Here is a 25,860-nt window from a genome sequence, read left to right on the forward strand (position 1 = left end):
ATACGCGCTTTCCCCGTTGTTGTTTATGCTAGCGATGGAGCCATTGGCTATAATGCTGAGATATAATGGATATATTCATGATCTTGGAAGAGGGGAGTGTTTTGGCAAGATCTGGCTCTATGCAGATGATCTACTGGTGGTTGTGTGTGACCCTGAATCAAGCATTGCTTACCTAATGAATGATATCCGGTGCTTCTCTGAAGTCTCCGGATAAAAGGTCACTGGAGCAAGTCTGAATTACTTCCTATTACTGGATCATGCATGCAATACATGTTCTACCACCTGGAGTTTACATGGTGTCTGGAGGGGTTGAAGTACGTAGAGGTTTGGTTTGGCCTCAAGGTGAAGTTGTTGCTGAAAATGAACTCTGTTTGCCTGTTGAATTAAACTTATGACTAACATAGACCGATGGTCGCTTCTGAAACTTTCACTGTGGGACAAGGTCAATTGCATCAAAATGAACATGGTGCCAAGAGTCTTCTCCATACTTCCTCTAAAGTCACCAAAATGTGTCTTCAAAGAACTTGATGCACTTATACAGAATTTCTTGTGGGATGGCAAACCACCTAAGCTAGCTCTGTGGAAGATGCAGCTCCCATTAAAACGGAGCTATGAATACCATCTCACGTTCACTGTGAGGCATTTATGTCACCTGGTGAGGGCTACTCCAGATGTGTGGGTTGATTTTTAATCCAATCTTGTATCTCAGCTGTAACCCAGGGCCTTGATGTGAAAGACCTTGAAGGGCTCTCGGTCGTTGAGTCCTCTAACTGTTTTCCTGCGTGAAGGCTGGTTTGGCATATAGTTACGTTTGAGCAGCAACCCGTTCCTATTCTCTGAGACATCCATCTGGCTGAATCCAGCATTGAGTGTGTGAGGGAAGGTCTTATTTGGGCCATCTTGGCACCTGGGTGGGATTTGGTAAATCAAAGACCTTTTTGAGGATGGAATCTGGATTCCTTTCATGCGACTGTGAAGAGAGTTTGATTTGAGAGACTGTAGTTATGCCAAATACAGACAGCTGAGGGTGATCGTTGCCACCAAGCTTGCTCTCACTTTGACGATAACCATGCAGAGTGCTGTTTGGTCAGTGATGGAACCTGGTGATGTATAATCTGGCTGCCCATCCGGCCACCACCATGTACAATGTCCTTGTGTCAAATCACAAAAAAGGGATTCTGAGTTTGCAAACGTCAGGACCGGTGAACTGGGTGAGGTGAGTAGTCCTGGCTGCTGGCAGAGATGCTGTAGAAATGTCCACTTCACAAGCATGGATTGGGGTTTGAGGGCCGCCCAGACCAAATTACTCTTCAGAACTTATTGGACCCCAGAACGAATGTTCAAGAGACATCTTTCAGAGAGTGACCAGTGCTGGAAATGTAAACAGGCAAGGGGGACATTGAACCGTGTACTTTGCTTCTGCTAAAAGACCAGAGACTTTCGGGAAGGGGTCTGTGAGAGGATGGACTTTGTGTTTGAGTGTACCAATCCTAAAAGGGCTTCCCTTTTGATTGTTGGGCATACCACTCTATTAGCGGATTTGTCCTTCTCAAAGAAAATATGGCTACTGCAGAGCCGCATGCATGCGAAAAGGATGATCCTAAGTGCGTGGAAATCCTCAAGTACCTTCTGTATTGATGATTCGGTGGAGGGATTGTTGAATTTGTCCACTTATGGGTGGGCCATTTTGAAGCACAGAGGGGAAATGATACATTTAATGATATATGGGGATTGTTTCTGGATATGTATGGCTGATGAGCTTATGGGATGCGTTCTTTGTACTGTTTTCATCAATGTGATTGTGGTTGCCCTACTGGTATTGTAATATAATCTGCTGTATAGATTAGAGGCATGCTTTCATGATTTGTTTTTCATTTATGGGTATTTTCTTTTCTTTTTTTTTAGTCATCCTGGCATCCTGGACATCCCACTTGCTGTAACCTGATTGCTCTATTGTTTGTTTGTGTTGTGTCCGCTGGTTATGTTATTATTACTTTAGAATCGCAACATTTTACCTTTGTGTACTTAAAATAAAAAATGTAATAATCCTTAAAAAATTAGAAATAGTCCAAGTGAAAGGAAAAACCCACTTTATTAACAATCCAACATAAAGCTGGGACGGCATAAAAGCAATACAGTTGCAGCTCTCAAAGGTTCTCATACAAAATAATTGATTATAAGGCAAGATTTCATAATCCCTGAAATCATACTACAATAAAAAAAACCTGTGTGGTAAAGGGATTGGTTAGGGGAATTGACTATGTGTTTATTACATAGGGATTAGTCTTCTAATTGGTCACTACCTATCTGATGGCTCCACCTGAGACCACCTCTAAAGTGATAATAATGGATGCATGTCATCTCTACAATAAGGTATTGGTTGGCATAGTACATAATTAGCGGACTATCATATGGGGTTTCCATTGGTTGGCATTTTACTGCCTTGGGCAATTGACAGGCCACCAGACTGGAGAGGCCTAGGACTGCTTTCCTTTGAATTAAAACAAATATTATCCCTTATTCCTAGGCCATGAGCAATAGTGGCCTTAACAACCTTTTTGTAGTTGGCCTTGGACGGCACCACACGTTTGGGAATATGTGGGGAGTCGAGGCAGGTGCCTATCTGAGTCTGTGTTGTTGAAATATGCGTCAAATGTGAGAGGACCATATTTTGAATTATTTTACCCTGTATTTACTGAGATTCTTAGCTAATATATGTGCAAGTGTTCTTACTTTTGTGATCACTAGAAATGTTGTTGATCCATTCCTTATGAAAGTTTTAGCTTATAATTATTCTACAACTGGCATTGAAAGGCTGGTTGTTCTTTAAGTGCCAAGGACGAGTATGTTTGCCCTTTTCTGCATAGACTTGCATAATAGCCTGGCATGTAAGGGGTTCATTCATCTTTGAGAACTATGGGCCTGATCACGACTTTGGCGGTAATGCCGGTGGTATTACTGCTGGCGGTATTAGCCCTACCGCCAAACTCCCTGGTGCTAATAGCGCCAGATCACGAGTTCGGCGGTAATGTAATTCCCCATTCCCCATTGAGCCCATTCGGGAATGCCCCATTCCCCAATGGGCTCAATGGGGAAAATGTACGCTCTTACCACCGGCGAATTTCCCGCTGGCGGTAATAGTGCACATTTTCTGCGGATTACCACCGAGCCAAGAGCTGGGGCGAAATCCGCCAAAGTCCTGATTTGGCAGACCCTTAAATCCGGCGGTAATAGCGCGACCGCCAGATTTAAGGGTTACCGCCAAAGTCGTGATGAGGCCATATGTCTTGTGCCCTGGGAATTATTATATAATGTTCACTTCAAGCCTTCCCAACCCTACCTATTCCTCAGTATCCTTGGATGGTAGGCGCAGCTACTGTCTGTGCTCTGTACAGGACTATGTTTAAGTGATTTCAGCAGTTTGAGTTTCATGAAGCCTCAAGGTCTTCCATTCATTTACATACATGCTGCTTCTTCCATTTTGAAAAAGATGGCTGCATATTACTGTCCATTTCTATGGTAGTGATCTATGTACGTGTATAGTTTGTGTTGCATTTCAGCTTCTGCATTGCTTATGTTACATTCTTCATGTCTTTATGGTTGCAAGCGATGTTCTTCATGTATAAATGCATATTTGACATTGTGTCTGTGTTTCCTCATGGTGAGTGCATATCTGCTTCATATCTGTTGCGTGCACATGTGTCAGTTAACAGTGAGTTTGCGTATTCCCGACATTTTTATTTACATTAGGTCTATTTCCTCCTGTACCTGTCTGGGATAAGGCAGGTATGGTCTTCTCAACGAATAACATTTCTCACCTGTGCGATATTGGAGTGTGGGAGTGGCAGTAGCTATGAATGATGTATTCATCTGCCTGTTAACACATTCCTTTTTGTACCTTTTTGTAGTTGGCCTTGCACGGCACCACACGTTTGGGAATATGTGGGGAGTCGAGGCAGGTGCCTATCTGAGTCTGTGTTGTTGAATTATGCGTCAAATGTGAGAGGACCATATTTTGAATTATTTTACCCAGTATTTACTGAGATTTTTAGCTAATATATGTGCAAGTGTTCTTACTTTTGTGATCACTAGAAATGTTGTTGATCCATTCCTTATGAAAGTTTTAGCTTATAATTATTCTACAACTGGCATTCAAAGGCTGGTTGTTCTTTAAGTGCCAAGGACGAGTATGTTTTCCCTTTTCTGCATAGACTTGCATAATAGCCTGGCATGTAAGGGGTTAATTCATCTTTGAGAACTATGGGCCTGATCACGACTTTGGCGGTAACGCCGGTGGTATTACTGCTGGCGGTATTAGCCCTACCGCCAAACTCCCTGGTGCTAATAGCGCCAGATCACGAGTTCGGCGGTAATGTAATTCCCCATTCCCCATTGAGCCCATTCGGGAATGCCCCATTCCCCAATGGGCTCAATGGGGAAAATGTACGCTCTTACCACCGGCGAATTTCCCGCTGGCGGTAATAGTGCACATTTTCTGCGGATTACCACCGAGCCAAGAGCTGGGGCGAAATCCGCCAAAGTCCTGATTTGGCAGACCCTTAAATCCGGCGGTAATAGCGCGACCGCCGGATTTAAGGGTTACCGCCAAAGTCGTGATGAGGCCATATGTCTTGTGCCCTGGGAATTATTATATAATGTTCACTTCAAGCCTTCCCAACCCTACCTAATCCTCAGTATCCTTGGATGGTAGGCACAGCTACTGTCTGTGCTCTGTACAGGACTATGTTTAAGTGATTTCAGCAGTTTGAGTTTCATGAAGGCTCAAGGTCTTCCATTCATTTAAATACATGCTGCTTCTTCCATTTTGAAAAAGATGGCTGCATATTACTGTCCATTTCTATGGTAGTGATCTATGTACGTGTATAGTTTGTGTTGCATTTCAGCTTCTGCATTGCTTATGTTACATTCTTCATGTCTTTATGGTTGCAAGCGATGTTCTTCATGTATAAATGCATATTTGACATTGTGTCTGTGTTTCCTCATGGTGAGTGCATATCTGCTTCATATCTGTTGCGTGCACATGTGTCAGTTAACAGTGAGTTTGCGTATTCCCGACATTTTTATTTACATTAGGTCTATTTCCTCCTGTACCTGTCTGGGATAAGGCAGGTATGGTCTTCTCAACGAATAACATTTCTCACCTGTGCGATATTGGAGTGTGGGAGTGGCAGTAGCTATGAATGATGTATTCATCTGCCTGTCAACACATTCACATGGCAAAATCACATGGTGGGCAATACTATTTGCTCAATTCAGATATGAAAGTTAGAGATACTCCATCATAACTGAGCATAACAGGAATTATCTCAGACTGACAAAAAGTTTGCTAGTTCTGTTGGCATAATCCGCTGGTACCCCATTGAGTATAGTTTATCATATATTTAGGGACCTTGGGACTACTAGTTGTATCGGCGATCCATGCCTTCTGTTATTAACCTTGGGTTTGTTGAAGAAAGTATGAAAAAAAGCATCCACCGCACTCTCATGTTTGTCACAGGTTGCAGTTAATCAAAGCTCTTGTCATGCCAAGCTATATGCTCAACATATAGGGCCTCATTACGACTTTGGAGGTAGCCATGGCGCTATTAGCGCCATGGCTGCGTCCAAAATCGGGTCCCGGTTCCCTGAATGGGGAATTACCGGGCCATTCCGAATTCGGAGGGCCCGGTAATTCCTCCTTCAGGGAACCCAGGCCCGGTCCTTCCCCATTCCCATTTAAGCCCCTATAGGGCTCAATGGGAAGGGAGAGGGAGCTATCTTGGATTGTACTAGTGATAATGAACCATATGTAGCACTCCAACATTCTTTAAGAGCCTATAGGAGAGACATTTGGAATTGCCTTTTAACCAAGTAATATATTTGAATTAAAGTGAATCATGTAAGCTACAGAAAAGTTAGATTGCCAAATCAATCCATGATCCAGCAAGCCAGCACAAGATAGGTATTTCTAAACGGAGCTACAGTTCACTGGATGCTAAAATTCTACATTCAGCAATGGATCGGGGGTAGGATGAAAAGGTAAGCACCAGCACATGCCAGGATCTTAAAGACTTGTTTTTAATGAATATATATTTTCCCACAGAGGATGATCCCTGATTCTGGTTTGAGATGTAAAAAAGATGGCTTTCATATAACTTATGCAAATCATATTTGTGTTATTTATGTGAATGTAAGTCTCTGCCTGGATACACATACAGATAGTGGCTCACATTTCCAACTCTAGAAGAAAACATACTCACTGCTGCCATTTATTCTCGGCAGCTGACCAATGCATAGAGAATAGAGAATACTACATGCTGAAGACTGGATTAACTTTGTTCTCAAACCCTCATCTTACTCATTCACATGAGTAGTGTATACCTATCAGTACAATGGGCCTCATTACGACCCAGGCGTTAACCATGACGCCGCTATTAGCGCCATGGTTGACGCCGGTATTTTACCGATTGCGCCATGGTGGATGGCAGAATTACCGCCCCATTCCAAGGTTGCGGGGCAGTAATTCCCCATTCACCATTGGCCCTTCCCCATTCCCATTTTTGTCCCCATAGGGATCAATGGAAATGGGGAAGGCGGTAATTACGGTACCACAAATTGCGGTACCGTAATTACCTCGAAAGTCCCTTTGCGGGTCCCTTCCTTAACGGCTGGTAAAACCAGCCGTTAAAGTGGGGACCCGCAAAGGGACCTCATAATTACACGGTAAGGGGTTAACGGTGCCGCCACCTTTTATGGCGCCGTTAACCCCTTACCGCCTGGGTCGTAATGAGGCCCAATGTCCCTTCCCAGCCGTAATGAATCAGAAACTTTGAACCATACTATATCATGACATGAAGCCAAACTCTGAGACCAAATGTCATCTCCATTGAGTTGTACAGAACGTGTATGCCCATTTGAGGGTCTACATTGTTAAGCCTCTTTATCTATAGACTGTGGGCTTGCATTGTGAGTGGTCTGTTCCTCAAAGCTTGTGAACTTAGTGCCCTTGGCGGGTAGCATGTCATGCAGTTGGACGGTTGCAGAGTAACTCTTTACACCAAATAATAAACCAACTCAGGAAGATGGCAAAGTCTTTCTTTACTGTTTTATTATCAATTGTCTAAAACAGGGAGTTACAACAGACATCAACGGACATCGCACAGCATTCTCTCAAAGTATTTAATAAAAAATCATACTTTTATAATCAAAACTAATCATACATGATGTCATACTACATGGCATATAAGAAAAACCTATGGGGTGTTGTGGTTGGTTCAAGGGGAACATCTAAGTATACTTTCTATAAGGGGTCTGGTTACGATTGGGTCTCTACGGTCAGGTGGACAACTCATGTCCAACACTAGTCCATGTCATATTCATCAGTTATTAGATACACAGTACATCATTGGCTCTCAAACTATAAGGTCCATAAACCATAAGTGTACCCTACCCCCTTGGTTCAATCTGATTTAAAGTAAATTCGGGGGGAGCAAACAAACGACAATTTCTTTTCGAGAGTGCTGTAAATTGTCCCAATTCACTAATGCTGGCATTTGTCCTCGTTTTAGTGAGATTGAGCTGGTTGGAGGGAGAAAACAACAATCCTGTATTGATCTATAATCATTGAAAGATTCAAAATCATAAATAAAGCACTCATTCGGCGAAGTAATTTAGTTCAACACATTTGTACATTTTCTAAAAAACTTTATATTGATTGCTTCAAGGTATAGTACATGGATACACATAACAGGGGTCATTCAATTTCATGATTCATTGTGCAAGAAAAATAAGAGAAACATAATAAAATTGTTTCAAAACATTAGAACAACTTGACAAACAAAAGTTAAAATTACAACAAGTGTGCGTCTAAATATAATCCAATAGAAAAATACGGGGGGGGGCGAAAAACACACAACAAAACTAGGGGGTAACTCAAACGGTAGTTGCCCCTGGGTGTATGGGAAATTCTTCTCTAGTTAGATTCCCTTGATTCCCTGTATGGATAGGTATGACTAAACTGATCCTTTGTCCATAGGGTTGGCTAAATTTATTTTCTTTGGGCTTCAGTTTTGCCCAACCTGTGGGTCTTTGTGTGGTAAAAGAATTATTTGCCGGGATTGATACTCGCATCTGCATAGGCCCGATTATCTCAGCTCTGCCATCAACATTATTCTCAAGACTCCCACGACCCGAACTATAAGGCCCATCATTATATGGCCCTCTACTATTGGTTTGCACGCTTGTGCCCTTCTGGAACATTTGGCACACTAGCAGCATGTAAGCTCATACCCCAGGTTTTAGGAGGTGGACTGAACTGTACCTCCCACCCAATTAGCCCACCATCTCTCATCACCCATGTCTTCTGCCATGAGGATTGTCTTTGAACTTGGCCTTGCAAAGTATTCTTGCTTCTGAGAATACACATGAGTCCAGGAACTGCGTGGCCAACTTCTATTTCCATCCCTAGCGCAAGTGACAGTACACCGCAATTCGGCCCATTTTGCAACATTTAATTGTCTCAAATGAATAAAACCTGGCACAGATGGTGTTCCTTCTTTGCACCTTAACAAGGGGTGATTCAGCGTCTCACATTCACTGTTCTTCAAGGATAGATAACCAGTTCTTGGCTGTCTTTAGCTTTGATACCAGGCCAAGCAGCCCTTCACAATTCTTCCAGACTCCCAGCTAATGTTCTGCTGCAACACAGCTCCCAGCCCTTCTCTTCATGGATTGAACTCACTAAAATTGTGACACCGATGTCCAGCTTCTATATAATGGTGCCTCTGCTTGCAATCTATTCACTACGTATAACTAGATTCTAAGACATCTTAGTCTACTAGCGTTACTGCACCTGTACAGTTATTGAATGATTTGCATTTTCTGCAGTGCTCTTCACATATGCACTCTTCTTTTTGCATATGAAAGTTTACTCGATTCTTTACTTCGCCATCAGTTTCTGTAAGGTCCATACATTCTCTTCTTCAGTCAGTCTTCTCAGTGTGTTACTGTTTCTTGTTACGTCACCAACTTCCCTTTCTCTCTTTTTCATATTCCTTTGGTGATCTCCAAGATATTGTCATCTCTTCAGGACGACATTTGATAGGGTTTTCTTAGAGGATACCTTTTTTCGAAGATCTGACGCAGAAATAGTCATAATCGCTGGTGTCAAGCATGGCATGATTTCAAGCTTACAGCATACAGGTGGGAAGGGGCGGACTTCGTGCAGGGGCAGTTGGCTGCTCCTCTACACTTGCTTTGTTGAATACCCTAAACCAAGCAAAGATCCATTCAAGATGATGAACTATCAAAACATTTCACTAATCAATTGCAATAACTACATTCTGGTCAATATCATAACCTCTAACATCAATTATATCCCCCTCATCTAAGGATAGCATGTGAAATGTATAAAGCCCTCTAATCCAATCCCTTCTTTACAGTGCAAGTAATGTTCCTATGTCAGATTGCTGCCACTTAACTCAAGGCATTAGGCAGGGCTGCTCACTATCACCCATTTGATACATGTTGCATTACATTGCTAATAATGAGAATTACAAACAATTCCAAAATCGATTGAGTACTTTTCAGTGGTCACATGGTAAAACAATAGCATATTTTATTAATTTTATTCGAAATTTCGTTTAATGCTGGCCCTACCCCAACAGTCTTGGAAGGCCTTCTAGGGTTCAACATTTGGAAGGGCAAGAGTTGAAAAAAGAAGTTTTATTAGGAGAGGAAAGGAAGAACAGGATAAGCAAGTGATAACAGTGAAGGAGAGCAGGGTTATGTGTGGGGAACAAGTATGGTTTGCGGCTCTTTCTGAAAGTGGTGAAGGAGGGTGCAGTGCATATGTGAAGAGTTTTTTTTTTTTTGCCAGGCACTTTCTAGGCATCTGGCTTCCTGCTTGATAGAGAGAAGGGAACTGTTGAACCATGTCGAATGGAGGGCTGCATGTGGGTAGGGAGAGAGTGGTGTGAGTGGTGCTACGGCTATCTCTGTAATTAGTTTATCTGGCTGGTTTGTCAGGTTAGGGGAGGCAGATGCCAGGCAGATCAGGGGATTTTGAGTGATATTGTGAGCGTGAAGGGGGTAGAAAAGTGGTCAGACCATGATACCCAGGTTTGGGTTTCCACAGAGACTCGATTCTCACTTGTGATTAAAGGGCCCAGTGTCTTGCCAGCAATGTGTGTTGGATAGGTGAGGAGTTGTGGGAGGTCATAAGGAGTGAGTGGAGTGACTATATTTATTATGTGATTGCACAACCCTTATGCTCATTATGCTACTTGCATCACTTTAGCCACAAACCCGTTAACTGGAGGCATAAAATAGCTTGATATTCATTTTTGGGCTTCACTGGAGGATACATAGGGCCTGATCACGACCTCGGCGGTAACGCTAACGCTATTAGCACGGGGGCTATTAGCACGACTGCCAAAGCCCCCGGCGCTAATAGCGCGGGATCACGAGTTGGGCGGAGTTGGAAGTCCCCATTCCCCATTGAGCCCATTCGGGAATGCCCCATTCCCCAATGGGCTCAATGGGGAAAATTCACGCTCTTACCACCGGTGGATTTCCCGCCGGCGGTAATAGCGTGAATTTTTGGCGGATTTCCCCCCAGCCAAGAGCTGGGGTGAAATCCACCGAAGCCCTGATTCGGCGGACCCTTAAATCCGGTGGTAATAGCGCTACAGCTGGATTTAAGGGTTACCGCCGAGGTCGTGATCAGGCCGATAGACTCCATCATCAAAGAAATATAACCTCACCTGGGCAGATGAAACACAGTGTTTCTTTTCTGTTGGGGAAGACTTGAATCTATAAAAAAACAAAAGCACAAGGACTCTTACACATATGGGTAAATATTCCAATATCTACCACCTGAATTCTTCAGTAAAATTTATAAAATTCTAACCACTTTTTTTTGCTTAGATAAAAAGGCAGAAATTACTCTATCATCTTACAAATGTCTAAAAGTGGAGGAGGAGTGAACAACTCTATATTCAATGGTTATCAGTAGGGCATTACTCTTATGTTAAAGTATTGAATGGATTCACAAAGTTCATGATAGACACTAATGGCCATGGAAGGCTGTTGGTAAAATTCCATCCTATGGTATTGGAGATTGGAGGCTGCTCTCTATGATCCTACATCACCACAGACTTAAAAACAAAGAACTGAAGAGCCCAGTTATAACGTAGACTCTGATGCTGCATATCATTTTTACTTCTTGAATATTGAGAATCTTCCCCTCACATCCATCTCTACCAATCCCCTTTGACTATACCAGCCCACTTTTACTCCTTCCTTGGGTGACCAACCAATGATCCTATGGGCATTGTTAATGTTCACCTCCTTTCAGAATCAAAGGAGTCTACAATGAGTTGAAAGGTTTGCTGGTCTGTTACATTGTGTTAGTTAAAGTTTGTAGTCGCTATATTACTACATTCTGTTGCGCTACAATTGTATAGTAAATAGCATTGATTGTTTCAATCTTTGCCTCTTCAATGGTCAATTAATTGTATTGATTGCTATCCCCCAAATTCCATCTCTGTTATATTCACAGACAGGAAATTGTACTACTCAACACAATCCTAAAATGATGGGGATTAACATTTCAAAAATGAACAAACCACAATTAAGACTGACTCAGTTACCAGGAGTAAGCTATACATGAGGAAACCTATATTATCTTCTATATAGTGCATAACTCTAAAAATAAGCAATACTCAATTAATGAATGGTAGTTACAAAATAAACCCCCATTTGATTATCAAATAACAGACTTGTGCTATTATCCAAAAACACCTAAATGTGCAAACTGCCACAGTAATAAAAACATTTTTTCACCACTAATTTACAAAAGACAAATAGACCTGTGTTAATAAATCCATAATCCAGGGGCTTGGGTGTTGGAATAATAAACTGACTGCATGAATTGCGTATGATATCCCAAGACAAATTATCTGTAATGAGAAACAATCTTTACTGGCAAATGCATCTCATTTAACCTTGTACATATGGTGAATAAATAATATTTATAAAAAGGAGAAATGTGTCTCAAGACATGTTTTTCGGCCCATTCAAACAGCACAGAGAAACACCCTTGTCACTCCTATTACAGTTGGGGCCATCATCATGTCCAACCGTGCATTTAAAGGAATCAAGAAGTAGTATCCATTCCTGCTAGTTGATCATACAGTGCATATATTTTATAATAGAAAAGGAGAAAACAAAATTGGACAAATAAACTTATTCAAAATACATATTAAACCCATAATAATTTAAAAGCAAAAAGAGAGAAGTAAATGCAAATCCTGAACTTTGTTTACAACAAAACCCCCAAAAATACCAACATAATTTTGGGTGACTTCTTTCATTCCCTCAAGTACTTTTATACAAAAAGCAATCACAAAGAATTGGGATTTTATTAAACATCTAGGACAGTTACGGTTAAAACAGTTGTTTATGTTCATATGCAATAGAAATTTGAAACAGATGTTGGTTAAACATCTCACTATTGTACTTCAATGTGTGGTTTACCAACTGTTTGTGGCCACTTTGAATGTGGGCATTGAGTCACTTGACCATTAATAGACAAAATACACTTTTCTGAAAACAATGGTTGTATTTGACATCTCAATTCACATGTTAATTGTTTGAGTTTGAATTGTGATTAAAAACACGTATTGCCCATGTGGCCATCTATAAATAAGAAAAACCACAAGACAGGTCAGACAAAGGATATTTGAGCACAACTCAAGCATATGTAATTGGATAGCAGACAAATCAGTGATCAATCACTATTTGCAAAGTGCACGTAATGAGCAGGATTTGTTCCAACAAATTGCACCTTCTCAAAAAGAGGCAATGTAGACAGAATAGTATCTAGTATTCAAACAGTGTAGCCATGATCTAACATTTGAACACTGAGGACAGAGATTTGAATGTATGTATTGATTGGAACCAACTTATTTGAAAGGAACACGTCCTTATATTAGCAATACAGATTTGTAATACAACTTGTTAAATGGATGTACTGAAGTAAATTGGTAAACATCACCACTTCTTTTGATTGATGTGTCCGAAAATGCATTATGTATGTGAAAACCCCTGTTTAGAATAAACTACCTGCAAAATGTGGGGCCCGTTCAAGAATTTGTGTTCAATTGAATCTGCTCAAATGTTAGATTTTTATATGATACTAGGACCTTTTATTGTATATTTAATTTGTCAATAAATCTGTACTCCCTTTTTCTGTATCATCATAGAATAGGCATTATTATATTGATATTCATCTCTTCGTTTTGTCAATACTAGATGATCCGATCTTTACCTTGGATGAATTTTGTATTTGAATGTCAGGGCTGCCATTTTTCCATCAAATATGGCACTTCTCCATGACTGCCTAGTAGCTGGGAATTAGTCATTTTTACACCCAAGATAGAGGTTAATTAGTAATGTAAGAAGAAGGCAATGTACATAAGATCAGGTAATGGTGCTTAGCATAAACAGGAGTGTACATAAGGATGACACCGTTTCATTATGTTGTCTGGCAAAATTACTGCTTTGATCCAGGTTTCTGGCCACGAAGATAACTTTGCATTGTGCCCATGCTTGTTTGAATAAGGTAGGGTATTCAAACACCTTTCATTTGTATTATGTGGGCTGGCCTATAAGTAGTGTTATGCATTTGGTGCCCTTAATAATGGAACAGAACATTTGAGCGGCAGGATCATAACAAGGATTCCCATATAATGGTTTGGCATCAAATAATGGCGGCTAATCCTTCTTGTAGGTGAGGATGCCTTTTCAATCCTTGTTATGATTACAAACTTACTCCTTCTAAGGACATGTTCTGCAATTCTCACAGTCACAATGAAAACTGTAATTGAGCTAAATTAATATTGTAGCTAACCACCAAATATGTCCTTCCCATTCCTCCTGATGAACCAGCATTATTGTAGCTGGTGAAACACGTGTAGAGGACCCAGAAATTACGCACAATTTACTTAAACTCTCTTCATGACTCTTTTTTGCTGAAAATAAGATCAAATAAACGAAGTTGACAAAAAAAAACAAGTGATCTAACCAATTTCTTTTCTTTTCAAAGACAATTACATGGACTACATGTGCATTTGCAGTTTGGCGCGATAACTGTTGCTCTTTTCTCATAACTTTTCTCTTAACCCTTATTGGGCAGACACAATATTTGGAGCAGTGAGTCAGCGACAACAAATATATCAAAGCATAATCACAACATTCACCAGAGGTTTAAATTATGTCTGCAAATGTGCAAGCAATCTACCCAGTTTGTATAAAAGTATTGTCATGCAAAGTGATTACAAAAAAGTTGGTCACAAGCTGTGCATTTTGTATATTTGTTTGTAAACCGTGATTCTATGTCAAGACCGGAGGCTCACATTATGCTTCTCTTTCTTTATTCATTTCCCATATAAAGAGCTCAGCAGAAAGTTTTGATGGACCCAAATAAGTAGATGTCGACATATATACATGGACAGGGTGCAGAAAAAACATACAATAGTAACATTAAACAGAAGAAAATAACATTATATGGTTTCCAGTCCACAGTGAACAGTAACTGAAATAAAAAACTCCATTTACAAGCAAGCTAGGTCCAAGTTCATGAAGGGTCACTAAACATGTGACACTAGTTGTCCAATCACAGTATGTAAATCCCTATAAATAGGGCTCAATATTAAAACTCCCCCTGTTTCTTTGCTGCTCACAGCAAGATAAATCAATTTTCTTTTCCTCATTTCTTTCTTTCTGTCATTCACTGAATGCGCGTATATTTGTTACAAAATAATTATTTTGCTTTGTTATGAGACTACAGTTAGAATTGACACTGTTTACCTTTCATGCATAGCATAAACTACGCTGTTCGCCTAGTTTGTGTTTATTTTTTCCTTTGAGTACGTCATCTCTTGTGGCCTGTGACTCACTCCGACGCTGGTTACTGCTCTTCAGACCGGTGTCGGAGATTTTTGTTTTCTTAGAATGGAGCTTTGCTCCAAAGTTTGCCCGCAGCTGTTGGTTTTTCTGAGGGACGCTCGCGCGCGCCACAACTTTCTCTCTCCAACGCTCCGTGAGAGCTGCGCAATTACATGTGAGCACATAAGATGGAGCCCCTGCTCCCTCTTGGTGCTTTCTTCTACTCCGACGCTCGCGCTGCATGTTGGCGTTGTTTTCCCAATGGATTTTACGAGCGCGAGCTTCGGAGAGAAGCATTTCAAGTCTTTGCTGCATTATCCAGGCCTTATTTTACATTTAAATATTCGGATTTGCATAAAAAAAGAGGAAGAGAGGAATTATTCCTCACATGAAAATACAATGATGTGGTCATGGCGGATAGTTTCAAGAGGGCTTTAGGATCCTCTGTGGAAACCTTTATAAAGAAGGCTGTATGCAAGATGCTGTTACCTATTCAACATCGCTTAGACAGCATGGAGGAGCATTTTCAAACAGCGCCTCAGCTGGCAAGGGAGAAAAACCAGAAGAGAAAGCACATGACAGATGGGGGATGTACACTGGCTCGTAAGAGTAAGGACTCTTTTACCTCCTTGAGCCAGCCTGATCAAGCCACAACTGCCATATCAGATGCCTTCTCCAGGCTGAAGAAAGCCTTTCTTACTAGGAAGGAAGCCCCCTTCTAATATCTTACTCTCTCACCCTGAGGAAGACAATGCGGATGGCAGACCCTCGAGCCTGCAGGAAGACCAGCAGGGCAATGATGACGACTTTATCGAAGGGGTGCGTCACTATGAAGATCAGACTCCTGTATGCTCTGAGGATGAACATACTTTATGATCTAGACCCTCTACCTCTAGAAATATGGCAGTCCCTATTCCCAAGCAGACTGGCGGACCGCAGCCTTCTCTTGAGGGAATGTTCACTTTGGAAGATTTGGTCCACCCCAGATCAGCTGACTTGGAACCGTCATCCAGGGTGACTGAATATATTAAGGCCAGACTGCGGTGACCACTGGAGAAAGAAGTCAGAGCTAAGCTCCGCTCTGAGTGTCCTCAGCCAGAGATTCCCAGCAAGGTGGCTTTGACTCCTGAATTGGACACCAAAATGTTAACCTTCCTTGGGAAGAACGTGAAGGACCCAAAGAAGGGTATTGACTGTACCTGGTGCTCTTGTCAAGACAACATCCTGGACATCACAGGACCTTTGGCGAAAATATGGATTTAGCCGAAGAGGCTATTGACACAGGCAATCCCATAGACCCCGCCATTATCGCAGGCCGGTCTCAAAGGCCACTCTGCATGCTAGGAAATGCCAACTGTGCAATTTCCATGGAGTGTAGGAAAATCATTCTCCTGAAAATAGATCCGAAATTGGGGGAACTGGCAGAGACTGAGTCTGGGCCAGCAGCCCAGGGACTTTTATTCGGAGACCCCTTTGTCAAAGAGATGGCGAAGTTCGTCGGTACCTTCACTGCCTTGGACAAGGCTCAAGCTTCTAACAAGAGTGTATTTTTAATCAAAATTGTCTACAGGGTCGGACGAGGCAGGGGTCATTCCTCAGGCTAATACTCCTTTGACAAGAGACCCCAACATAAAAGAGACCAGCAGAGCTCCTGGCAAGATCGTTCAGAAACCGTCTTCCCTTCCAGAGGACGCGGCTAGAGGAGAGCAGCCAGATATCCTGCCCAACAACCTACAGGTCAGTGTAACTGTAACAGTGCCCACACCACAGTCCCCCATAGGGGGGAGAATAGCAATTTTTGCACAGGCTTGGGGTGCCTTATCAGGGGATGCCTGGATTCGGAATGCAGTGCAAGGCTTGCGCCCAGAGTTCTTTGCTCAGCCCTTCCAAGCTTATCGCCCCGCATAGATAGTTATGTCTGTCGAGGACGCAGTGGCGCCAGAGAGTGAGATACTTCAGCTTCACCAGAAATGGGCCATACACCCGTGCTCGAGTCCGGGTGGATTTTTCCGCCACATACTTCTGGTTCGCAGAAAACAGAAAGTACGTCCAGTAATAAATCTCAAGGCTTTGGACGACTTCATAATATACCGACATTTCAAAATGGAGGGCATTCACATGCTCAGAGACATCCTGAGGCGACTGGCTGGTTCACCTAGACCTCAAGGATGCCTATCTGGCAGTGCCCATCCATCAGGCACACCTGAGTTTCCTCAGGTTCACCTGGCAAGGTCAGGATTGAGAATGTACGAGCTTGCCCTTCAGGCTTTCTTCAGCTCCTTGGGCTTTTACCAAGCTTCTACGGCCTGTAGTAGCTCATCTCAGAGAGAAAGGTGTCAGACTGATTATATATCTGGACAACATCATTCTCATGGCTCAATCCCAGGCTCGGGTGCAACAACAAGCCCGTCTCACCATAGATCTTTTACACAAACTTGTTTTCTCATCAATTGGGAGAAATCGGTTCTCTGCCCCTTCAGGAACCTGGAATTCTTAGGATTCATTGTGGACACACAAACTTTGCAACTCCACCTGCCTGCTGCCAAGATAGACACCACGCATTGGGAGATTCGCAGGCTTCTGCAGAGGAACGTCATCTCCCTCCGGGAATTAGTGAGGATAATCGGCCTATTGTCCTCATCCATACAGGTGATAGTTCCCGGCCCCCTTCATTACCAGGAATTGCACAGATTGAAAGGACAACATCTCAAACAAAGCATCTCCTACTCTCAACGTCTAACTCTATCGCCACAGGCAAAGACAGAGCTCGTCTGGTGGCTCACTGATATGGAGGCCTGGAACGGCCGGGCAATCTATTGGTCCGCCCCAGACATAATAATAGAGTCAGACGCCAGCCACTCTGGTTGGGGGGCGAGATGTGGCGCAGTAGCCATGGGGGAACTTGGTCCACTCAGGAATTGGACATGCACATAAATTGTCTGGAACTCCTGGCAGGCTCCTTCGCCATAACCTCATTCGCCAGAGACAGGGTGAGTTGCTGTATCTTACTCAAGATGGACAACATTTCTCATTTCTGCAGTAAGGCATATCAATCATCTGGGTGGCACCAAGTCTAGGCTGCTAGCAGAACTAGCCAAGGATGTTTGGCACTTCTGCCTGGAACACCACATTTCAGTAACATCTTCCAGGTCTCAGAAACATAGTCGCGGATTGGCACTCCCACCTCTCTACCCACTACAGCGATTGGACACTCAGCAGAGAGATCTTCTGCCGGCTTCAACAAGCATGGGGCCCAATGCCCAAGGACCTCTTTGCCTCCCGTCTCCACACCCAACTTCCGGAATTTTACAGCTGGAGGCCTGATCCAGCAGCCACAGAGATGGATGCCTTCCTACACCGGTATAATGGAGGAGTTCTTTACGCCTTTCCCCCCTTCACCATGATAGCGAGGTCCCTGCTGAAGGCCCATCAGGAACAGGCAAAGCTTGTCCTTATAGCCCCGGTCTGGACATCTCAGACCTGGTATCCAGTTCATCTGGAACTGTCGTCAGATTTTCCAATCCTACTACCCCAGTCTCCGGATATCCTCACGGGTCCAGCGGGCCAATGCCACCCTCTTCTCCTCAGCGGTTCATTTATTCTGGTGGCCTGGAGGATTTCAGGTCAAGGTGGAGAGTTCCAGGCATCTCTCTCAAGGCAGTCACTCTCATTGAAGAGAGCTGGGCCCCCGCTACCTACAAGAGATACTCTAACTCCTGGTACGCCTAGACATGCTGGTGTTTGGACCGAGGGATCCATCTGCTATCAGCACCTATAGAGGAAATGTTGACTTTTCTGGCCTCCCTGGTAGAGCAGAGCCTTGCCTATAGGACAGTTAAGGCTGTGCAATTTCAGCTTGTCACAACCTCATTCGAGGGCCTACCAGCTGGTGAACACCGTCTAGTGTGCAGACTACTTAAGGGCCTCTGCTTATCGGTACCGCCTCTGTCCCGTTACAACACACTGTGGGACGTTAACAGAGTATTGAATCTTTTTCTTTCCTGGCCTCATAGCAAGGAGTTATCTCGCACTGCTCTTTCTGGTAAGCTTACTACACTGCTATGTTTGGTCTCCTGCAGGAGAGTCTCTGATGCCAGGGTGCTTGACCTAGCAGGCAGAATGTTTTCACCTGACGGCATAGTGTTTCATATATCCAGGCAAACCAAATGCAACTCTCGAGTCATTTCTTACCCTGACTTTACAGAGCAGCCTAAACTCTGCCTAATCAAGTGCTTGAAGGTCTACGAGGAGGTGACCGTGCCACTCAGGACCTCTGCTAACGGACAACTATTGATAGCACTTCACAAACTGCATAAAGCGGTTTCCGCATCAACACTTGCACTCGGTGCGCATGGACACTTGCAAAGGCTGGAATAGATCTGAATATCTTTGGCGCTCACTCTGTGAGAGGTGCCATGGACTCCAAGGCTTTTCACGTCAGAGTCCGTTTAGAGGGCATCATGAGGATGGCACACTGGGCAGGTGAGTCTATTTTTAAACAATTCTACATGATGCCGATAGAGCAACCTGCATCTGTAGTGCTAAGTAAGCTTTAAACAAGCATAATGTGACAAATATTTTTTTAAAAGGTAGCAGGCGCTCTTCTCCAGAAAGAACATGGCATGATAACGTGTTCTGAGATGAATGTTTGCAGCACACGCTTTTTGCTCACTGTACCTTTCACAGATGGGAAATATCCATTTGCATATCAGTCTTTGTCCCGCCCACATGGGCAGTCCAGCACCGAAATGCTATGGCAATTCCTCTCTGAACAAGATTACCAACAGCAACCCAATACACGTGTTTCAGCCTTGTTGGACCTCATCAGTGAGGTGAAGCTGTGCCTCTCTGAGCACAGTAAGCAGGGAGTCCACGCCTGGTTGCCCCCAGGTAAGTCAGAGTTACCAACCCCAAGTTCCTTGCAAACATTTCAAAAAAAGGTAGCAGACGCTCCTCTCCAGAAAGAACATGGCATGATAACCTGTTCTGAGATGAGAGTTTTCAGCGCACGCTTTTTTCTCACTGTACCTTTCACAGATGAGAAATAAAAAAAATAGAAATTAAAGAGCATATTTTACAATTGGAAAAAGAGTTAGCTGCCAAGCAGCAAATAGCTTTGATGCAGGAAATTCAGATGAATCATTTTAAAGACAAGGCTGGTAAACAGGCTGTGGCAGAGCGGGCCGTGGTTAGGTTAGCTCGCTACAAGTATAAAAAGAGGCGAGGAGGGGTCAACCAAAGGAAAGTGGCAACTGTAATCGCTACTGCAGGTTTGGATTGGGACCCTGCTAAGTGGGATGGAGACATTTTTGACTCAACAAGCCCAGAGAGTAGCTTGTGTTAGGCAGAAACCTGTGCAGTTCCCTTTGGGAACACTGCAAAAGATTTAGGACTACAAGTGTTAGCGGTAAACCCACTTGGTAGCAGTCTGTACCACCCAGATTTACCTGGTAGCTGTGGCTGAGCAGTCAGACTTCCCTCAAGAAGAGTTAGGCAGTATGCAAAGTATGCACAATAGGCACTCAGACACAATAATCAAGCAAACACTGACCAGAGCTTTGGTATCAAAGTATATAAGTATTTATTTAAAAACACACAAACACACTGTTTGAAACACTCCAGCACTTTTATTGTAAAACACTCTAAACACAGTTACTATTATAATATATACAGCCCTTATTCCTTATCAGATAAGTCTTAGTTAACACCACTTATTTTCATACAGAGGTGAGCGCTTAACTATAGATGGCACTCCAATAAGTTCATGAAGAAGGGAGGGAAAAAGACAGAATATGGAAAGGTACACCACTCTAAGATTTAGGAACACTATTAGCAAGGCAGAAGAGCAAAAGTCACTTGTGAGCCAAAGTCCATAGGCTGGGCCCACTTTTAGAGAGAGCAGAGCACAAATGCGCCCAAGATCACACAGTTACACTAGGCTTAGAAAGTCTTGCAGAGAGTTCGAAAAAGAGTTTAGAGAGGCTCAGAAAAGTTTAGCCAGGGTGTCCCAGGCTAACCCAGGTTCGAAAGCCGGGTACTAAATCTACCCCGTACAGTCGGTGGCAAGGGAAGCCAGGCGGGACACGGTACCTTAAGTGGGAAGGATCCTCCAGCGGTGGCAGTTGTTCCTGGCAGCGGGTGCAAGTCTCATCGTCTCCAGGGGAAGAGAAGATCTCGACTTAGAGGAAAGATGAAGGTTGTTGCACTGCCAGGGAAGAAACCCGCCGCAGAGTTTTCCGGTTAAAGGTATTACCCTTTATTTCGCGGTCGTGGTAAAATGTGGTATTCCGGTTGCCGGGGTGCTTGGCACAGGCAAGGCGGCCACGAGATGCGTCGCGAAGGCGAAAAGACAATGAAACTGGTTATCCCCACCAGTCAAAGGAAGAAGACTCTCCGGCGGGAGATCTCCTCTGTCGTTGGGAAAAGTGGTGAGACGGTCCAGCAGGGCTCCACCGGTGGTGTCGTCATGGCAGGTCAGCTCAGCTTCTCCCTCTTTGGATTCTTAGGTCCTGTGGCGACTTCTGAAGTTCCAGTACCCAAAGCCCTGCTTTTATGCAGAAAGCCCCCATTCACTCAGCCTAGCTGTCACTCAAACATGCTAAGTGGTGAGCCGGCCGGCTCACCACTTGGGCCAATCAGGACGGAGTGTGACTTGAGTTGCCTAGGCAACTCAGTCCAGGGTGCCTAAATCCCCCTCCACCCCTCCTAAGTACCCCAGACAGAGTGGCACCACTTTGGAGGGCTTCTGTGGAGAAGCCCGCCAAAAAGTGGAACAAAGGGCTCGACTTGGGTTGAGTCATAGAAGAGAACACAAACGCCATTTTAGAACCGAGTTTTGGCAAAAAATACCAACCGGAGAATTAATATTAAATAAATAAACCAGCGGTACGTTCGAGGCTATCGTAATTAAATAAATAAAGATAGTAGCCTCGAACAATGGGAAAATCCCATAGAGAAATATTTGCGGTTGAATATAAAAAGTAGTATCCACTGCCACCAGCCAAAACTCGATCAGGGGGGACGGAGACGTGCCCCCTCGACTAACAGACCCCGGGGCAATCGAATTGCCCCAGCCAGTACGTCCACAATATGATGGTTTGTACTGGTTCTGTTCAGAATTTAAGACTAGTAAAGTCAATGGTGACTTTACATGCCCTGGGAGACAGTAGTCAGTCCCAGGGTATGGAGTCTATACTGGGGGCTCACTATGACACCCCTGTGTTACTGCACTGAGGGTGCTTTGTAACACACATCACAAAAACAAATGAAGCCCTATGGAGTAAAAGACCCCATAGCCCATTAAACACATCTAGAGTCAAAGAAACACACTCAAATCATGCCCAAGAGTGAGGGTAAAAGAGTCTCACTCTTGGCAGGAGAAAAAAATAAACCCCAAAAATCCAGCAAAGCTGCTGGGGGACTCACTAGGTTAGGAAATTCAGCCTAAACAGAGAATCCTCCCTAACAGCTCGGCAAATGAGTCTGATTCTAAGGCAGAACTGAAGCAAAAGACAGTGGCAGTGAATTCGATAAAGAGACGGCGTGCCGGACCCCACCCGCAGAATCCTGCAGGTAGGGTTGTGGATTTAACCACGCTGGAAGATTACACCCAGCAGGAGGTTGGGTAAATCATTACTTGTTTGAGGCAAAAGCCAGGGGAACCTTTACTGACATGGAGGGTGAGATTGATAGATGGGGGCGCCGCAGGGTTGTTGGTAGATTCCACAGACTCACCGCGCTTTTTGCCTTTGTCAACTGACACCAATGTACAGGAGGTTTTAAGGGCTGGGCCGCCCTGTGATGACAATGGGCAAGATTCACAGGTGTCTTTGTTGCTCCTAGCAGCCCAGGCATGTAACCGTAAGTATCCCATTACCACAGATTGGCCTAGTGAGGAAAATAAGTGGTACACTATGAAAGAGGCGATTCAAAAGGTCAGAGAGCATGCTATGAAGGAGGCAATTTATGTAGATGCTCCAGGACACTTGGGGGCCGTGCCGCTCTCAGTTTCAACCAGGAATATGGTGATCAGAACTGCACCGCCTGCATATAAAAGTGTCATTATGACTTTGCTCGTAGGTATGATGGGCCAACCCACTGATGAAGTAGTGGATGCCATCCGGCAATTGGCAGATTTAGGGGAGTGGGATAAGAGTGATGACAAGCCCAGAGAGAGAGAGGGCTGTAGTGAGAGAAGACCTGAAGGCAGAAGGCAAGATAGTAGAGACTCCCGAGTGTCCAGAAAGGACATGTTTTTGGCTTTGTTAAAAGATGGTGTGCCACGAGAAGAAATTGATGGCATTGAAACCAGGGTAATGTATGAACTATACAAAAAGAGAGGGCTTGCAGCCAAAGAGCGCTATAAACAGGTTAAGAAACAGGTGGTAACTAAGCCACAGAGGGACACCTCACCTTCCGCCCCTCCTGAGGAAGTACAGGAAGAAGGGCATAGGGGGGCACCTTCCCCGTACCAGCCAACATATGCTGATTTGAGGAAGGTGGTGAGTGCAATGTTAGAGGCAGAGTCAGGTTACACTCATTCAGAATTTGACTAGGGTTATGGCCAAGCTCCGGCAGCGTCTTCTCGCATAAAAGTTGATAGGCGGCCCCATGTTAATGTAAAGATTTTTTGGGGGCCGGGAAATACACAAGGGGTGCGAGCATTGATAGACACCGGGGTGGAGGCCTCTCTGATTCATGGAAATCCAACACGATTCAAAGGCAGACACTTTACCATTACCGGGCTAGGGGGGAAGGAGAACCCCGCAGTACAAACAGAAGTGGATATGAAAATAGGCAATTTGACTAGGCAGAAATACCAAGTGTTGATTGTCCCGATACCCGAGTACATAATTGGCTTTGACATTTTAGAAGGATTGACTTTGGGACTAGGAGGTAAAACTTATCAGTTTGGGGTGAGTGCATTGACCTGCACACCCATTACCGTAGGCAAATTGAAGATGCCCCCAGTGCAGGTGCCTCTGGCGACCAAGCGGGTAGCGATGAAGCAATACTGCATTCCCGGGGGTCACAAGGAAATTTCAGACACCATCAAAGAGTACGTAGAGGTGGGCGTGTTACGCCCTATTACTACCGCGTGGAACAATCCACTGTGGCCTGTCAAAAAAGGGGACGGGTCTTGGAGTATGACATTGGATTACCGCAAGTTAAATAAACACACTTCTCCCTTGGTGCCCACAGTCCCAGATGCCATTACCTTGATTGAGAATGTCTAAAAGTTTGACGTGTGGTAGATTTAGCCAATCCATTTTTCTCTTTGCCAATTGCTGAAGAGTGCCAAGAACAGTTTGCATTCTTTTGGAGCTGGCGTCAGTACACCTTCACTAAGTTACCTATGGGGTACATACATAGCCCGACTATCTGTCACCGGCTGGAAGCAGAGCACTTAGACAAGATACTGTGTAAATATGACATACAGATCTCTCACTACATTGATGATATTTTGATTCAGGGCAAGGATGAGCACAGTGTGCAAAACCAGTTAGAAGTCATTATGGAAGGATTGAAGAAGGAAGGGTGGGACATTAACCCGAACAAAATCCAAGGGCCAGCTGAGACAGTGATATTCCTAGGGATTCAGTTGCATAATGGGCATCACAAGATGGTGCCGAAGGACCGACAGAAAATTCTTGAGTTCACCACTCCATTGAACAAAAAGCAAGCTCAGCAGTTCATAGGGCTGTTTGGGTTTTGGAGACAGCACATTCCCCATTTAGGGCAGATACTTGCTCCCCTCTACAAAGTGACCCGAAAGAAATATGAGTTTCAGTGGGGGGAAGAGCAGCAAAAAGCATTTGATTTGGTGAAAGACACTGTGCAGCAGGTGCTTGATTTATGGCCATTGATGGAAGGCGAAGTGGAATTTAATGTATCTGTGCAAGACAATTACGCCAACTGGAGTGTGTGGCAGAAACAGGATAGGAAACGTGTGCCATTGGGGTTTTGTAGTCATGAGTTGCCCGATGCAGGTAACTCATACACTCTGTTCGAGAAGCAGTTGCTGGCATTTTATTGGGCCCTGGTCAATACTGAGCAAATGACAGTGGGGCATGATGTGTTGATGAGGCCTGAAATCCCGATTATGCAATGGGTGCTGAGCTTTCCTAAAACACACAGAATAGGACACGCTCAAGAAGCCAGCATAATCAAATGGAAATGGTACATTCAAGACAGAGCTAAATCAGGGAAGGGTTGTTACATGAGCAAGTGGCCAACATACCACCCTCAGATTACATACCACCGGAAGTGACTGAAAAACGCAAGTCTCTTGTGAAATGGGGAGTACCTTATGGCGATCTGACCATAGAGCAGACAGAGCATGCCTGGTTTACAGATGGCTTGGCCCGATATGTGGGAACCGAGCGATACTGAAAAGCAGTGTCTTACAATCCCAAGGCAAAAAATATTTTGACAACGTCAGGGAAAGGGAAGAGCAGTCAGTTTGCAGAACCTTATGCAGTTTACCAAGCATTGAAACAAGAGACCCCTGGTCAATTGCATTTGTACACAGATTCATGGTCAGTGGCGAATGGATTGGCGGTGTGGCTGCCAACCTGGCAAAAGAATGGGTGGATGATTCATTCAAAAGAGTTGTGGGGAAAAGAACTGTGGCAAGATATTGCTGAAATGTTATCACAAAGTGATTTCACTGTGTATCACGTGGATGCGCATTGTGCTGCAGATTCATTAGAAAGTTGGTTTAATTCTGTTGCAGATGAACACATCAAGATTTCATCTGTGGGTGCGGAGGCTCAGGAAGACGATTTGGAGGGTTTGGCCAAGTGGGCTCACCAGCAATGTGGGCACCTAGGAGAAAAGGCTACTACCAGGTGGGCACAAGCTCGAGGAATTAGTATTCCATTAGAGGTAGTGAAAACAATTATTTTGCAA

Source organism: Ambystoma mexicanum, chromosome 4p (genome assembly GCF_040938575.1).
Source record: "Ambystoma mexicanum isolate Mex_15411 chromosome 4p, UKY_AmexF1_1, whole genome shotgun sequence".
In the NCBI taxonomy this organism is placed as follows: Eukaryota; Metazoa; Chordata; class Amphibia; order Caudata; family Ambystomatidae; genus Ambystoma; species Ambystoma mexicanum.